Genomic DNA, 16503 nt, shown 5'->3' with positions numbered 1-16503 from the left:
GCCACCATCATAGATTGTCTTTCTCAAAAATGGACATTAGCTAATTTCAATAATACTATGATCCTATCATGGGCAAAAATAATCTCCACTGTACTTTATGGAAGTAGGAGTAGGAGAAAATAAGAAAAATTGAGACCAACTCTAATGCAGATTTATATTTCCCCAGATCTAGCTATCATATTATTTAAAATATTAGAAAGATAAACTGAATTTTAGCTAATTGAGATGAGCATGTTTGTGGCTTTTTTTTCCTCTTAAAATGTTAACAAAATAATTCAAACATTTCCTTGCTCAAGAATGAGCAAGCAATTGCTAACATGGATAACAACTAGCAATGAGATATTTATGGCATTCATGGCATTTAGGAAGGCATTCACTGCCATTCATTTTGGAATTATATTCAAAAGGCAATGCACTAAAAGAGATATTCCCACATGCTAGGTAGGTAAGTTGGAGACACAGTGTATTTCCCAGTTTTTTGCACATAATAGACAAAAAAATCTAAAATATAGCCAGATAAACTGGAATGAATCATCATTGAATTTTCTTTCACATTGAAGGAAGATAAAGTTTGCTGTCTGCTTGATTTTTAACAATTACTTAAAATTTTTATGATTATTACTTTCAATTTCAACACTTTTTAAAGATTACTTATTTATTTGACTGACAGAGAAGCAGAAACAGGGAGAACGACGAGAGAGAGAGAGAGAGAGAGAGGCATCTTCCATATCCTGGTTGACTCCCCAAATGCCTACAATAGCTGGGTCAGGGCCATACTTTTAAAACCAAGAGCCAGAAACTCTATCCTAGTCTCCCACATCAGTGGCAGGCGTTCAAACACCTGAACCATTATTCACTTCCTTCTCAGTCGCGTTAACAGGGAACTGAATCTGAAGTGGAGCAGCAAGGACTCAAACTGGCATTTTGAGGGGCCAGCGCTAGCATAGTAGGCTAGGCCTCCACCTACAACACTGTCATCCCATATGGGAAATGGTTCCTGTCCAGCTGCTCCTTTTCTTTTCTTTTTTTTTTTAAACTTTAATTTAATGCATATAAATTTCCAAAGTACGACTTATGGATTACAATGGCTTCCCCCCCATACCGTCCCTCCCACCCACAACCCTCCCCTTTCCCACTCCCTCTCCCCTTCCATTCACATCAAGATTCATTTTTGATTATCTTAATATACAGAAGATCAGCTTAGTATACATCAAGTATGGATTTCAACAGTTTGCTCCCACACAGAAACATAAAGTGAAAAATAATAGATGATTTTTTTTAAATGATGATGAAATCAGAGCAGACCTATTGTCATGTTTAATCCCAGTGAGAGTCAAGTTGGGAATTGATAATTTCTTTCTTTTTTTTTTTTTTTTTTACAGAGGATCAGTTTAGTATGCATTAAGTAAGGATTTCAACAGTTTGCACCCCCATAGAAACACAAAGTGAAATATATTGTTTGAGTGCTCGTTATAGCATTAAATCTCAATGTACAGCACATTAAGGATAGAGATCCTACATGAGGAGTAAGTGCACAGTGACTCCTGTTGTTGACTTTACCAATTGACACTCCTGTCTATGGCATCAGTAATCTCCCTATGCTCCAGTCATGAGTTTCCAAGGCTATGGAAGCCCTCTGAGTTCTCCGACTCTTATCTTGTTTAGACAAGGTCATAGTCAAAGTGGAGGTTCTCTCCTCCCTTCAGAGAAAGGTACCTCCTTCTTTGATGACCTGTTCTTTCCACTGGGATCTCACTCGCAGAGATCTTTTGCCAGAGTGTCTTGGCTTTCCATGCCTCAGCTGCTCCTTTTCTGATCCAGCTCTCTGCTATAGCCTAGGAAAGCAGTGGAGGATGGCCCAAGTGCCTGGGCCCCTGCACCCACATGGGAGACCTGGATGAAGCTCCTGGCTCCTGCTTTCAGATAGGCCCAGCTCCAGCCGTTGGCAGCCATTTGGGTAGTAAACCAGAGGATGGAAGACCTTTCTGTCTCTCCCTCTCTCTGTCTCTAACTCTACCTCTCAAATAAATAAATAAAACCTTAAACAACAACAACAAAAAAAAACACTGGCATTCTGACATGGGATGCCAGTGCAGTGCCATAAGCAGCAGCTTAACATGCTATACCCCCTGTTTGATTTTTAAGTACAAAACCAATTTTAAATGTCAGTGAAGTTTTTCTGTAATGGGTCAAGTAGCAAATATTTTACAATTTGTGGATGCTGCAGTCATGGTGATAGCTATTCAACTCTGCCATTGTAGTACAGAAAGCAGATAAACAAACAGGCATGATAGGGTTCCAGTAAAACTTACTTTTCAGGCCAGCGCCGCGGCTCAATAGGCTAATCCTCCACCTAGCGGCGCCAGAACACCAGGTTCTAGTCTTGGTCGGGGCACCGGATTCATTCCCGGTTGCCCCTCTTCCAGGCCAGCTCTCTGCTGTGGCCTGGGAAGGCAGTGGAGGATGGCTCAGGTGCTTGGGCCCTGCACCCCATGGGAGACCAGGAGAAGCACCTGGCTCCTGCCTTCAGATCAGCACGGTGCGCCAGCTGCAGCGCGCCAGCCGTGCCGGCCATTGGAGGGTGAACCAATGGCAAAAGGAAGACCTTTCTCTCTGTCTCTCTCTCTCTCACTATCCACTCTGCCTGTCAAAAAAAAAAAAAAAAAAAAGTATTGAGAAGAAAATTCAAAATGTAGAGGATAGACTTTGAGTTTTTGTTCATCAACCTTTTCCTCATTTCTTTTCAATAACATGGGTAATGAAAAATGAAACAAAGAGAGATTTAAGGTTCTTTTTCATTTACGACAGTTTAATGATTCTTTTCCCTGAAAAACTGAAATAGACAAGAAAAAAAACCAGAAAAATGTGTTAAATTTTCTACAGCAATTACTGCTAGTCATTTCAATTTAATAATGGTCTCTTTAAATATTCATTCACTCATTAATTTAAACATATAGCAATTTAGTTAAATTTTATTGAATTAAACTTAATTCAGTGATAATTTAGCAGTTATATCTTTTACCATGTAGAAATTTGACTTTCCCTAAATTTCCTTAGCTATTCTATTACATATTTATCTTAATAGTATAATATTCTAATAACAAGCTGGAATATCATAACATATATGTTCTAATAATATAGTTTTCTTTGTGAACTATTCAACATAGACAAGAAAACATATTGTGAAACAAAATCCACTTATCCATTCTACAACTTATGAAACTCATGTGTATATGGTGGGAGAGGAGGATTTATGTATAATAATAAAAATGATAAATTAAATAATGTCAGTGGATGCTTTTGCCCTATGAATCAAAGGCATGTCAATCAGAAAAAGGCACATTTCTGATGAGATTCAGGGTTTAGAAATAATTTTGCTCTCAAAAATTAATCAAATAGATAAATCTATCAAGTAAATCAGGGTAGGCAAAGTATGACACATTTCATTTGAGTTTTGAAAAGTAAGTTTGTTTTGACTACGACCTTGTCTAAATATGATCAGAGCTGGTGAACTCAAAAGGCTTCCATAGCCTTGGTGACTCATGACAAGAGCCTAGGGTGATTACTGATGCCATAAACAAGAGTGTCAATTTGTTAAGTCAACAACAGGAGTCACTGTGCACTTACTTCTCATGTAGGATCTCTGTCCTTAATGTGCTGTACATTGTGAATTAATGCTATAACTAGTACTCAGACAGTATTTTTCACTTCGTGTTTCTATGTGGGTGCAAACCGTTGTAATCTTTACTTAATATATGCTAAACTGATCTTCTGCATATAAAGAGAATTGAAAATTAATCTTGATGTTAATGGAAGGGGGAGGGAGAGGGAAAGGGGAGGGTTGTGGGTGGGAGGGAAGTTATGGGGGGGGGGAGCCATTGTAATCCATAAGCTGTACTTTGGAAATTTATATTCATTAAATAAAAGTTAAAAAAAAGTAAGGTTTTTTTTTTTTTTTTTTTTTTTTTTTTTGACAGGCAGAGTGGATAGTGAGAGAGAGAGACAGAGAGAAAGGTCTTCCTTTTGCCATTGGTTCACCCTCCAATGGCCGGCACGGTTGGTGCGCTGCGGCCGGCACACAGGGCTGATCTGAAGGAAGGAGCCAGGTGCTTCTCCTGGTCTCCCATGAGGTGCAGGGTCCAAGCACTTGGGCCATCCTCCACTGCCTTCCCAGGCCACAGCAGAGAGCTGGCCTGAAAGAGGGGCAACCGGGAATGAATCCGGCGCCCCAACCAGGACTAGAACCTGGTGTTCTGGCACTGTTAGGTGGAGGATTAGCCTATTGAGCCCCGGCGCTGGCCCTCAATACTTTTTAATTCCATCCTTTCTTTTGAGATTACCTGAGATATTCAGACACAGTTTACATAATGGAATTGTGTGTGGATACACACATTGAAAGAATTTTAGATATCCTATAAATTGGTTGAATTTTATTTGGAAATAACCATTAAATATAGGAATAATAATGCGGTACATTTCGTTTGGAATTCTGTCTCTTCTACACTATGGCAAAGTAATTTATTAGCAGTGGAAATTTCAATGGCCTTTATAAAACATATTTCCAAATATGTGCACCATTATTAACATGTTTTGTTTTCCAAAATTTCTGAAGTAGTTGGAATAGGTAGTAATCCTTATACTTTTCTGATATAGAGGTGGATTCTTAGGCTAAATGATGAACACAAAGTCAGAAAAGTAGTTACTGAAGGAAATTATTAGAACTCAGGTGCCCTTCCTTTCCTTTGGGATGCACAGTGCATTCTACTGTAACTAGTTGTCTTGGAGTGTGCCCACCACAATGCACTCTGCTTGTGAGTCTAACATATCCTCTAAGCTGGGGAAGGAGGCTGAATTTGAAAAAGCTGGACTGGGCACAACTTTAAAGCCCAAGAATGGAAATGATGGAAACATAGACAAGAAGAGGCCTTTTAAGGCAATTTAGCTATTAGCTATTTATTTATTTTAAATGACAGAGAGAGAGGGAGAGACAGAGAAATCTTCCATCCACAGATTCACTCCTCTAAATGTCTGCAATGGCCAGGGCTGGGCCAGCCAGGCTGAAGCCAGAAGCTAGAAATGCCATCCAGGTCTCCCACAAGGGTGGTAGAGGCTCAAGTACTTCGGCCATCTTTAATTACCTTCACAGGCACATTACCAGAGAGCTGGATAAGAAGTAGAACAACTGGGATTTGATCTCATGCTTATATGGGAATTCAGTGTCACAGGTGGTGACCTAACCTGCTGCTCCACAATGCTGGCCCCTGTACTGGTAATTTTAAGGAGAGAGTAAACTAGGTCTGGCTTCAAAAAACAAAGCTGAAAAGAGAGATGGGTCCCAATCACTGCTTCTATATCCTTGGAAGGAGTTGAAAACAGCACTTTGAATTCTCCATGAGTGTATCCAATGAGAATGTCCTAACAACTTTTCTCAAACACATGGGATTTCAACCCTATGGCATGAAAAGTCAGACTTATTTGTAGCTTCTACTGGATATTGGGCAAGGTGAAATGAAATTAACATATAAATGCCATCCAGCTTGATTTCTTTAGTCCCCAAAAATGGCAAGAAAGTTTGCCATTGGCTGCAAATTTATCCCTAACTGTCGCTCCCCGTCTTCGTGGAGGAACGACACAGGACCCTGCGCTGTTCTTTCGTCTGCTCGGCCCTCCCCGGGTTTGCTGCTGGTTCTTCCCGGGTTGGCTACCGTCCCTTCCACCTCCGTGGAAGGGCGGTTCCCCCTGCCACATTCCCCACTTCCGCGGGGGAGTGGCACACCGCCGGCCGGCTCTCTCGGGGGCTGCTCAGGTGTTCCTCTTAGATGTTCCCCTTAGATGTTCCTGGTGCATGCCGTCTCTCTCCTCCTTTGTAGTCCTCCTCCGCCAATCCCAACTCGGCTGCCCACACGCCGAGTACGCTGCTCTCCTCCAATCAGGAGCAGGTCCTACAGTTTATTGGTTGAACTGGAGGCAGCTGTGCGGAAGCTGTTTCCTCCTCTCCCAGCGCCATATTGTGGGAGAGCAGATGCATAGAATAAGTCTTAATTCCAGTAACTTAGTCTAGTCCGAGTTGCTCCCCACACCTAACAATTCTGGATAGAGTTAAGATAGTGCAAAAAGAAGGAATGGCATTTGGGGTCAGCGCTGTGGAGCAGCAAGTTAAGGCCCTCGCCCGAAGCACCAGCACCCCATATGGGCGCCGGTTCAAGACCTGGCTGTGCCACTTCCAATCCAGCTCTCTGCTGTGGCCTGGGAAAGCAGAAGATGGTCCAAGTCCTCGGGCCCCTGCACCCACGTGGGAGACCTGGAAGAAGCTCCTGACTCCTGGCTTCGGATCCTCACAGCCAATTGAGGAATGAACCATTGAATGGAAGACCTCTCTTTCTCTCTCTGCCTCTCCTCTCTCTATGTAACTCTGATTTTCAAATAAATAAATAAATAAATCTTTAAAAAAATAAGCAATGGCGTTTATTAATGTCACTAGTAGTCTTCCGTGAAATATGTCTTACTTTGAAATAGTCTTATGTAGGATGCACCATGATATTCTTCAAATAACTTATCTTGGTGTGTGGTCATTTACCAAACACTGTAGCACCATTTAATTTATTAATTTATAAACTTTAGAGACCCTTATATTATTTGAATTTTTTTTTCTTTTTTTTTTTTTTGTGGAACCAGTGCTGTGTCAGTTTGTTAAACTACCTCCTACTATGCCAGCATCCCACATGAGCATTTGTTGGTGTCCTGGCTACTCCACTTATCCAGTTCCCTGGTAATATGCTTTGGAAAGATGAAAAGACAGCCTGAGTGTTCCAACCCCTGCCACCCATATGGGAGACCCAGATGGAGTTCCAGGGTCCCACGTTTGGCCTAGAAGATAGCTCTTTTTCTCTCTCTGTCTCTTCCTCTCTCACTCTGCCTTTCAAATAAATAAATATAAAAAAGTTACTTATAATTTTATTTAAAAATGTTTTTGCACAAAATAAACTTGGCATTTAATTCCATTTTCGGCGAACTTTTTGAAGTGCCCTTACAATATCTCATTTAATCATCATAACAAAGCCTATGGTTTCTATAATTGTGCTCATGTTACGATGGAGAATCCCAAACTTAAAAGAGCTTAGGTAACTTCAAGACCACAGCTATAAAGCAAAAAGGATTCAAAGTCCAAGGATTTAATCATTATTCTATTGATTTATTTAGAAGGCCAACCTAAAAGTACAAGTAGTTTAGTTGTCCAATAAATAGCACATACAGCAAGCAATATACAATTTCAGAGTAACAAAGGATGACTATGATTTTTTAAAAGGAGAGAACGTGGCAAAATATATCCGTTAAATCTGGAAAATTAAAGAAATATGCAGATAGCTGTAGAGAGTTGAGGCATTTAACATGAAGAAGTATGTAGGGATCATGGATGAAAACACACAAGAAGACTGAAAAGTAAGAATTAACACAACATGTTCAAGAACTGAAAATAATCTAATCCAATGGAATTAAAATAATTAAAATGTACAGACACAAGCACACTGCAAGGACAAGCTACACACGAATGAATATAATCAAGGTGTTAATATTGCAGTAAAGATGCTGTGTGTTAACACTTGAAGTCATAAAGCATTTTTCCCCTGTAAGAGTCCAGAAAATAATAAACCCTTCTTAGATGAGAACAAAGAAGAAACCTGGCAGGAAACAAGCTAATATAATGATTGGTTATGGTACAAACATTAAAAGGAATATTATAATCACAGTAAACTACATTGGTGAATCACAGCTTTTCCCAGACGAGCTAAGAGAGGGGAAAAAAATGGCACAGAGATAGTGAAGGCAGGTGTCAGAACTGGAGTTAGAATGACTATATGAAAACAGGACTTTTGTGGTCTCCAGGTCCTAGCAAGGCAGCTGTTATTGTTGGCCAGAGAACATACCAGGGCTTTCACAGGAATCCACTCATCTTCATCAATGTACCTGAAAAGGAAGGTTATCACCATCATTTCTAGTTCAGGTCTATTGCTGGTTCTTAATTATGTGCTCATGGCCTGTCCAGGTATTGATGAGGCATGAGATAAAGAAAATCAGAGGCATTGAGTATTCTTATCAAAGCTGTTCTGTCTCCCAGTGAATAGAGAGTAATTCTCACTTCTCTTTCAAACATGGTTTTCCAACTTCCATGCATGTGTTATTTGTTAGTAACAAGAGAAAATATTTCCTCTCTGTGCGCAACAGGAAACTGTATGCAGGGAAAAATAAAATCTATTTACATGGAGACAATTTTAACAGTGATAGAAGTTTAGCTTCACTGAAGAAAATAGTGTGTGTGTACGCGCATGTGTGTGTATTAGGGATGAGAGGTGAATATTAAACAGTCCATTCCCACATATTATAGTCTCAGAAATAATTCAGCTTTCACAGGGAGATAATGGAAAATTAAATATTCAGAGTTCTTTACAGACATTATGATATGTTATTACAAAATGTCCTTGGAATATCATTGTCTTTATGAAGACTAAATTTTTAAATAGTTCTGCATAACTAAATGCATAACTAAATGTGGTATCTAAAACCAAGAACATGATGCTTCAGCATCCCCTATTAGCTTATCTGTGAAGAAGTCCATAAACATCCACAGCTGTTTCCTGCATTTGTAGTTATGTAGGTTTCAAGGGGAGAAGATGGTTCTGCAGGAAAATAACTACAGTGAAGTGTTGTGCAAGCCATTACCTCAGCACTGAGCCTGTACAAAATTCTGTGTTTTCTCCATATTGCTTATGTCATCACACTGTGCAGAACCTCTCCCCACGGATATGATACCAACACCTCCAACTCATTATATCACAGCCAAGCCATTCATCTTCTTTAAAAATCTATAACTTCTGATGCCTTCACTGTGGTATAGTGGGTAAAGCCACTGCCTGGGATGCCAGCATTCCGTATGGGTACCGGTTTCTGTTGTGGCTGCTCCACTTCTGAATCAGGTCTATGTTAATGTACTTGAGAAAGTGACAGGAGGTGGCACAAGTTTTTAGGCCCCTGCAGCCATGATGAAGCTCCTGGCTCCTGGCTTCGCCCTGTCCTAACTCTGACTATTGCGCCATTTGGGGAGTGAGCCAGGAGATGAAAGATCTCTGTCTCTCTCCCTCTCAGTATCTCTGCCTTTCAAATAAATAAATAAACCTTTAAAAAGCTATACCTTCTCTGTTACCTACTTCAGATAATGACAGTGTTATCTTACAATCCTGTAACACTATGTAGCATTATTACCTTCTCTTGTTCACTGTCCAAGTTCAGATGATATTATCTTTCTCCACTTTGTACTCCTGTCATGAACCTGATTTCAACATTTCTTACCTGGAAAATCACAGTGATCTCATAACTTCATCTCCCAAGCTCTATAGTCCCCCCATTTTGTGACCTTCTTCACACAACTACAATAGTTGCTGTCCTGAAACTTAGATTTGACCCTCTTAATTCCCCTCTTGAAAGCGAACATTGATTCCTCCCTGCATACAGCATCATTTTCATAGGAAATTAAGTTTGGCTGCTGCCAAAAGGGTTTCAAACAGGAAAAGGAAGTAGAAAATATAAAGGAAAGAATAAAAATATTTCAAAATTCACTTAAATATTTTATTACAAATTTAGGTCTGCGTTTTGTTTGTTTACATTTAATGGACTTATTTATGAAATAAACTTATTCTGGGAAACAGGGTAATTAATTTGGGTCTGCTTTTTTTTTTCAAAATCAATCAATTAATAAATTAGAAAATAGTATGATTAAATACGTACAGGACAAAATGCAGATTAGATCAAAGAGTTAACTTTCCTGAATTTGATAATGTACTGTGTTTATATAAGACAACACCCTTGTTCTTAGGAAATATAATCTTGACTGGTTAAGAGCATAACATACACAATCTATTCTCAAGTGATTCACACAAAAATAGTAATGTGTGTGTGTGTGTGTGTGTAGACACATGTGAGAAAGAAGGAGAGAGAGAGAAATGGAATAAAATAAAACCAATTTGACACTAAGTTAGAAATCGGTCAGTCATGAGTAAATCATTGTGCTTTCCCTGACAGAACATGTATCACATCTTGCTGCTGAGGACACACGGGAAGGCTTTATCTTCCTTTCTCATCTCTTATTCCAGTCCCTGGTAGATTTGAATCCCTGGCAATTTGCTCATAATTTTGTCTCAACAGTGGTGGATTTTTAGTAAAACTCTTCATCTTCTGATATTTGTGTATGCCCAATGGTTAACAAATGGTTAAATTTTTTGTGTATTTTCTCTTGGTAGATGTTTTGCAGAGAGTTTTTACTGTAATTGCTTTTCAGATTTATTGCCTGGTCTGTCACATACATTCTTGCCATGTCTTTTCAGTTCTGAGTTTAAATTTCCTCATCTGCAGAGTAAGAACAGTGAGTAATCACTAGATTACATCTCTAAGGTCCTTTCTCCCAGAAAATTCTCCTTCATATTTTACTTCCTCAATCATTCTAATGCAGACTTACTTTAATTATCTCTCCCACAGCATTTCTGTATTGCTAGGGAAAAAAAAAAAAACACATTGTTCATGATAAAGGTGAAATGAGATCTCTTGTCATGCTTGTTCCTTTCTATAGAATTTAATTTCTTAACTGAACCTAGAACTGAAAGAAGCTTATTAAAACTAGACCTCTAAAAATACTAATTTATGTCTACGATTGTTTGCATTCTTACAAGAAAATTGTTGGAATAAATTATTTGTTGCCAGTAGATTGCTTTCAATTTTTATTACTTCTCAGCATTGGCTTATACAGTCACACAGTTTTGCTGAAATACTTGTTCTGATTTAGTAAAAAAAAAAAAAAAATTCAGCATCATGCAGGAATGATGTACAGGACAAATTCTCTATAGTTGGCTACAGTCTTCCCAATGGTAATAAGGTGAATGTGTTTCCTCTGCTTTTTCTTTCCCATGGAGATTATGAAAAGGCCTGAATATAAATGCATCTGAGAAAGTCCATGTTGAGGAGGCAGATACTGGGAACTGCTGGGATCTACAGGGTCTGAGCAAAAGACTGAGACTTCAACTCTAGTAGCTGCAAGTATGCCCAGAAAATCAGTAGAGAAAGGTTGGATCTCTCTTTTTTATCAATTATTCTCACAGACCAACCACAGAGTCCCATGCCATATCTAGAGAGACTATGTTAGGAAAAAAACATTAATAAGTATTCCATATTTAATTAATTCATTCAATAAACATGTATAAAGTACTTATATGCCTAATACTGTGATCCACAATTCTGTGCTCATAGGAAACGTGCAGATTGTAAGAAAAGTTATACCCTTTAAGCAGGATATTTTTAATATAAAGAGATATTAATACGTGAGTTTTGAAATTTTTTAAAATATAGTGTTCTTAGAGTGAAATAATTACAAAAGGGCAAGAGTATAATTGTATTACAAAACAACAATTAGTATTATTCTTAGAGACCCATTAAGAATGACTTCAAAAATGCATCAATGATGCTGTTTTCTTCTAAACCATGTCTTTCGTGTTTCTACTTTGTTTTACCATGTCACTCTATGAATGCTGCCATTTAAAAATCAAACATATTCTTTCAGGCACTTCCAGGATCCGTATGGTAGAATATATTGTTGTCTCACAGAAAATATTTTTATTTCCTATTGTGACATTCAGCCAATTTCAAATTTTTAAGATTCAGACAAGTAACTGGTGTTGACAACATTGTTAATCTTCCTACACAAACATTCAGAGAAAAATTACCAAGGCAGAGTAGGAAAAAGTTAATGTCATTTTAAAACTGACTTTTACTCAAACAATATTGCCATTGTCTAAATGCCAAGGCCTTTGGAACTGTAAAAATATTCATAATATCAAGCCCTATGTTTTTTAAACAGTCATCAGTTTCTGCTTTCTAAAATATTCTCTATCTATTTCTACCCAATAAATATTAACTTTGAAAGGGAAGATAACATTATCTAAATAGTTTAGCTTAATTAACTCATGTTTTTGCTACAATAACTGATTTTAAAGTTAAATATAAAATAATAATAATATTTTTATATGAAATCAATGTTATATGTTAGAGGTAAGTAGACCAGCCTCTACATCAAGGGTGGAAATCATTTTTTTCCAGTCAATTCAAACTCAACAATTAAAAAAAAATCTTTAGAGGAGCCACACTCATTAATTTAAAAAGTGTGTCAATCACAAAAAATAAATAACTAAATTTAAAACATAGGCAATGAATCCGAATAGAAATTCTCCAAATAAACATAAAGAACAATATTCACCTCATCGGTAATTGAGGAAATGCAAATCAAATCACAATGAAGACACATTTCTTCTCCCAATGGGATGATCTTAATCAAAAAGACAGATAATGACAAAAGATACCTGAGGAATTAAAGAAATTGGGATGCTTGTATGTCATTGTTGAGAATAGAAAATGGTGCAATCAATCCAGAAAAGTTAAGCAGCTCCTCAAAATATTAAATACCAAGTTACCACAAGACTCAGCAATTCGCTTTGAGGTACACACCTGAGGAAATTTAAACATGTCAGCACAAAGACTTGTATAGGAATTTCATAGCCGCATTATTCACAATAGCCAAAAGAGTAATAGCTCAAATGTTTATCATTTGTTAAATTCATAGACAAAAGATGATATATCCACACAATGGAGCATTCATATTATTCAGCAATAAAAATGAGTAAAATAGTGATACATGCCATCCCCTTTTCTCTTTGCCAATTGAACCTTTATGTCTTTATTGGTCATTCAATTGGGGCAAAGGAATTATCCTTTTAATATTCAGGCAAACTGAGTGTCTTGTAACTGTCAGAGGAAAAAAAATTGAAAAAAATTGATTCATATTATAATATAAACGCTTGTAAATATTATGCAACATGAAAGAAATCAGTCACAAATGACTGCATAGTGAATGATTCTTTTATATGAAAGTTCTATGATAGGCACGTCTGTACAAGTACAGATTGCCTGGGCCTGAAGATGAAAGTGGGGCAGAACAGTAAGTAACTGCCATGGTTTTCTTTTGGGGTATGAGAAAGTTCTAAAATTCATTACAATGATAGATACGTACATCTACGCATCCACTGAAGGATGGTGAGTGTAAACTTCAAATGGGTGAATTAGACAGTATGTGAGTTATATCATAGCAGAGTTACTGAAACCTGTATAATTATAGAATATTCAAAAAATACACCCGTCTACTTTCCTCATACATACATTATCTCAAAAAAATGAAAAAGAGTTGCTTCAAAGCACTCTCTTCTGGGAGTAGGCCTTGTGGTACAGCAGGTTAAGCTGCTGTTTGTGGTGCTGTCATCTGATATCAGAGCACCAGTTCATTCCAGCTGCTCTCTCTCCAAGCCTGCTCCCTGCTAATTTGCTGGGAAAGCAGCTGAACATGGCCTAAGTACTTGGATCCCTGCCACCCACATCGGAGGCCCAGTTAGAGTTCCTACTTCCTGGCTATGGCCTGGACCAGCCCTGGCTGTGGCAGTCTTTTCGGAAGGGAATGAACCAGTAGGTGCAAGATCTATCTCTTTCTCAATCTTTCTCTGTGATTCAGCCTTTAAAATGAATAAGATAAATATTTAAAAAAGGATTTACTTATCAAAATACTTATTGAATTAAAATTATTTTCTTGAGGGTCTATAAATTAAGTAATTTTATCCTTAAATAATTTAAGCAGTCCCTGAATTGAGTAAATAAAATTTTAAGTATGCATATTTGTAATGATAGATATAAAAATAATTTTATAAAATAAATAATGTGAATTAGAGAAGTTAATACCTTTAAATACTTGGTTTAATACTTTGGTTATGTTTCATAAATAAGAATGTTCTGCCAATTTAGTCTCATCTAAACTGTACTATGAACAAAATGAAACAGACAAAATTGCAATGTGAGAAATTATTTTAGAAGTAAAGTAGTACTTCGACAGATGTCGTTGGAAAGCATATTTGTCTATTTGGAGCTTTGCATTGAATAAAATATCAGATCAAAGCCATTGACTTCAGAGACAGATGAGGACAACCATTCACCACTACCACACAACTGCTTCAGAGACGAAGCAGAGGAGTTGAAAAGATCAAGTGTAGTAGATGAAACAAAAATTAAAACCACATCAGGAACTAACTCAAAGAAACAAAACTAAGAAAACTAAAATGGACACTGAATCTTAGGAAAGTATTTACAAAATTTGCATATGCATTGAAATAGGTCATGATGGTACTTGTTTCATTCAAAGTTTTTTTCACTAATGACCAAAAATCATTCACAAACATTTAACACCTGGAAAGTTTCCACGGTGACACAGAAGTCCCAAAATGGAAAATTTGACATATGTTCTTAAACTGCATAATGAATAAAACTATCTAGAATAGTGGCTACAGATCAGAATATTGCATTCAGACACAATTATATACAAAATTATTTTTATTCATGATAAATGATAAATCACAATATTCTAAAACAATAGACTGTAAGTACTGAAACATTAATGAGCTTTTATACAAGAAAGCAGTTTCATATCTCTTCAGGTGTAACTATATTAATAATAAAATTATTGATTATTTCTATTTCCTAATTTGGTTTAATAAGACTCACTGAGGTTGAATAAAACCAATGCAAGCTGTTGCTATGTTTCATTTATGCATATGGCACACATCGCCTACAAAATAGTTTATTAAACTGAAACCATTTTTTATTTCTATGCTTGACTATACACAAAAGCCATTGCTATATGGTACTGATAAAATGCTATTTGACTGTAGCTACTCTTAACCACTGTTAATTACCACTGTTATCGAGACCTTGTCCTCTTTCATTTAATATGAAGAAAATGGGGGGCTAGTTTGTGCCTGCACAGGGCTTCCTAACTGGAAGAATTACTACAATTACATTACCTTATCTTTGGATTTTCCTGGCCTGTGACCCCTACATTGGAAAGCCAATGCAGCGCATTAAGAATGGATTGTGTTCCCAGTGAAAAGAACAGGTCATCAAAGAAGGAGGTACCGTTCTTTGAAGGGAGGCGAGAACTTCCACTTTGACTATGACCTTGTCTAAATAAGATCGAAGTCGTTGAACTCAAAAGGCTTCCATAGCCTTGGCAACTCATGACAAGAGCCTAGGGTGATTACCGACGCCATAAACAAGAGTGTCAATTTGTTAAGTCAACAACAGGAGTCACTGTGCACTTACTTCTCATGTAGGATCTCTGTCCTTAATGTGTTGTACATTGTGAATTAATGCTATAACTAGTACTCAAACAGTATTTTACACTTTGTGTTTCTGTGTGGGTACAAACTGTTGAAATCTTTGCTTAATATATGCTAAATTGATCTTCTATATATAAAGATAATTGAAAATGAATCTTGATGTGAATGGAAAGGGAGAGAGAGCAGGAGAGGGGAGGGTTGCAGGTGGAGGGAAGTTATGGGGGGGGGGAAGCCATTGTAATCCATAAGCTGTACTTTGGAAATTTATATTTATTAAATAAAAGTTAAAAAAAAAAAGAATGGATTGTGTTGACACACTGGACAGTTCTCCCCCGTTCCCAATCCAGTTCCAGCATTCCTGTGTAAGTTAAGAGGATTATGATACTTTTTATCTTGCCTTATAGGAGTCCCAGTTATACTACCTGTAATCAGATAGGAATTAGTAGATTGTTTTATTTTTGTTTCATTAGCCATATTTAGTGATAAATGCAAGGACTGAAATTACAAAATGGCTTACTTTTCCCCTGGCATCAGTCCTAGTGATCAGTATAATCAGGAGTGTCCCTATTCCTCATTTTTTTATACTAATGAAAAAGGACAGTAAGCTCAATGCTATAACTAATTGTGCTAAGTGTTAGGTTTTTAATATAAAAGCAGATCACTTAAAACACATTTAATAGAGTGTGTTGAAAGGTGAATTATTGTGTTCATCTGTTTTATGATTTTTTTTCTAACAAAAAATATTTACTGGATTGATTTTAAAATCTGGAACCATTATACAACATTTTACCTTCACTGACAAAGAAATCTAGTGGTAGGTAAACTGTCTCCTAAGACATTAGGGTAGCAGTATTAGAGTAAGAATAAAAAGAGATGTCAACAGAAGATTCATGAGAGGTAGAATAGGAAAAACAAAACCTCTGAACATGAGAACAAAAGTGCTAGTTGTGAGAGAGTGAGTTGAAAATTACAAAAAGTGCATGTGGAAAATAATGCAACTCAGATGTTTTATTAATACGTAGTAATTGCCAAGCACTTACTTTGTGGCACGTTTTTGGGCTTTCCCCAGATAAATTACTATTTGCTTATTTACCCATTTGTTTCTGCAAAAATCTTTATTTTTGGACTGACATCTGCCCTACCCCTAAGACATCGCTTTGGACACCAGCAGCCCATATCAGAGTACCTGGGCTCCAGTCCGGGCTCTGCTCTCAATTCTAGCTTCCCACTAATGTGTACCCTGGGAATCAGG

At 37.3% G+C, this 16503-nt stretch overlaps 1 non-coding gene across 1 annotated transcript; it reads left to right on the top strand.

Annotated features, from left to right (window-relative positions):
* The first annotated feature begins 12734 nt into the window (after window positions 1-12734).
* LOC127483347 (small nucleolar RNA SNORA27) lies at window positions 12735-12858 on the top strand. The gene has a single exon (XR_007909542.2). It is a non-coding gene; the product is annotated as a small nucleolar RNA SNORA27 (small nucleolar RNA).
* The last annotated feature ends 3645 nt before the right edge of the window (window positions 12859-16503 follow it).

This window comes from Oryctolagus cuniculus, chromosome 8 (assembly GCF_051225735.1).
Source record: "Oryctolagus cuniculus isolate XC-2025 breed Fujian yellow rabbit chromosome 8, ASM5122573v1, whole genome shotgun sequence".
In the NCBI taxonomy this organism is placed as follows: domain Eukaryota; kingdom Metazoa; phylum Chordata; class Mammalia; order Lagomorpha; family Leporidae; genus Oryctolagus; species Oryctolagus cuniculus.
The sequence above is the reverse complement of the archived record's forward strand: the minus strand, read 5'-3'. Positions and strand labels throughout refer to the sequence as shown.